The sequence below is a fragment of the Amphimedon queenslandica genome, unplaced genomic scaffold (genome assembly GCF_000090795.2).
Source record: "Amphimedon queenslandica unplaced genomic scaffold, v1.1 AMPQUscaffold_13163, whole genome shotgun sequence".
NCBI classification, from domain to species: Eukaryota; Metazoa; Porifera; class Demospongiae; order Haplosclerida; family Niphatidae; genus Amphimedon; species Amphimedon queenslandica.
Window position 1 is genome coordinate 25,202 of NW_003546601.1, and position 2,422 is coordinate 27,623.

Consider the following 2,422-nt stretch of genomic DNA (forward strand, 5'->3'; position numbering starts at 1 on the left):
GTGAGGTCATAATGACTCTGTGTGTGTGTGTGTGTGTGTGTGTGTGTGTGTGTGTATTAACCACAAAGAGGGTATGGTCACATTCCATTCATACCAGCCATAACCACAAGGTGATACTTATCATAACAGTTATCACAATAAATCCATTCATAGAACTCCCTTTAGCTTTTCTCATTACCAGTTTCCCCCTCTACATTTTTATCTCTTCCCCCTGTCTCTTTCTCTCATCATAAATGTATATTCATCTTCATCATTCATTAACAGCTTAGTTTATTATTCATTAAGTGTAATTATCCCTTCCTCTCACACTTACCCGATAAATATCCTCATCCTTGTGGATCAGTACAGGCCCCGTTGCACTGTAGTCTGTACTGTTGGTAAAGTTTATTTCCACAGTTAGATTATCATCAGTGTACATCCATGCTACAGCTGGTAAGGAGTCTGATACAAATGATATATCGAGAGTGGCTGGTGATCCAGTTGGGAGAAGTGTCCTATTAGAATCTATTAATGTTCCTTGTGATACAGATAGCGCTATATTCCTAGGAGGAACTAAGAGAGAGAGAGAAAAAGGATAACAAAATAAGGTCAACCTATTAGTGCAAGTGGGAGGATTATTGATATTTTTCACAGTTGCTTACTAAACGTATATATACATGAGCACGTATTACCAAAAAATAGCTTAAAAATAACACGAATACATGAACATAAAAACATACACACATATGTACATACATACATGCATATGTACACATAAATACATAAACACATACATATTATGCATACTTACATGTTCCCAATTAATACATACACATGTACATACATTCATGCGTGCATTCATTACATGTATACACTGATATAACATGCATTATCTATTAATACTTACTGGGTATCTGTACATAGAGTGCCCAGGATACTGACTCTCTCTCGTGCTCAAAGAATCCGTCCCAGAAGCATTGATATGTACCGGCATTTGCTACTGATAGATTAGTCAGTACCAGAGTCTCGTCATTATGATCTAGTGGGAGTCCGTTGAAGTACCAGCGTAGCCTTGGATTGGTTCCATTAGCCATACATGTAAAGCTGATGTTTTCTGATTCAAAACGGTGAAATGAAGAAGCATTTACTACTGATGGAAAGTCAATAACAGCCAATGGATCTGAAAAAGAAATAGCAAAGAAAAAGAGGGAAAATTAAATAGCCTATTACAATAAGCATATACTTACCTACAACAGTATACCCCACAGTTATAGAGGTATCAACATTGATACTATCCCTATCCAAAATCACAGTAAGACCAGATGTTGAGACTAAAGTATTTGTGAATCTTATTCGAAGTAAATCCCCATCTTGCATTGTAGGCGTAATAGCACCACTAGCACCAACTTCAGTAGCACCATTAGTTGCAGCAATGTAAAAATATGAAATAGTGGAATCTTGAATAGATACAAATTGATTAGCAATCGGACGGCGATATGCTATAAAAGCATTCATACCACCAGGTATTGTATCAACTAGAGAAAATAAAGTGAGAGAGAGAGAGTAAGGCACATAAATGACTGTGCAACACATTTCCCTACCTTTATACAAGGTGCAGGTATCATTTGAAGTTTGTGGATTAACAACATTAATAACTCCACATTTATAAGTAGCAGTTATGTCGTCATTAACCAAATTATATATAACTAAGTGCTGTCCACCATCTAATAATATATACTTTGGATTTGTATCATCGACTGTATTAGGCTCTATCCTTGAATCATTCTTATACCATACAATGGTAGGCACTGGCCTCTGGGTTACATTACAGAATAATGCAACAGCTTGTCCTAGACTGACTACCACTGTAGTATTATCAATCTCACCAAACCCTTGGAAGACTAAAGGAGAAGAAGAGAGATAGAAGGAGAGGAAGAATAGGATTATAATTAAATTAAGGACATACATCATAAATGGTAATTACATGACACAAATGATGAACACACACACACAAATGCTATACACATGTACATGTACATTCAAATCAACACAGACACACACATGTACATACTTACATGCATACATGTCAGCATTACTAGACGAATGTAGAACATTAAAGGGTGGAGCCTTCGCGAGTTATGAGACTATGCATAGCTTAAAATTGAGTGAGCAGCATTACTTTACCATCACTTTGGTAATTTTTTTGAATATTTTCATTCAATTATTAGAAACAAGTGATTATTAAAAATAATAAAGTATAAAAATTAATCATCAGTTGCAGTGGTCTTGCACACTGATAAACAGTGTGATGGCCAGCACTATCGCAAAAATGTGCCACTGCTTAGCTGGCCCCCCTCACCACCACCCACCTACAGAAAAGAAGGAAAATCCATAATGCCTATCACATGCAGTAAAACAGAAGTTACCTTTAAAAGGCCAAATA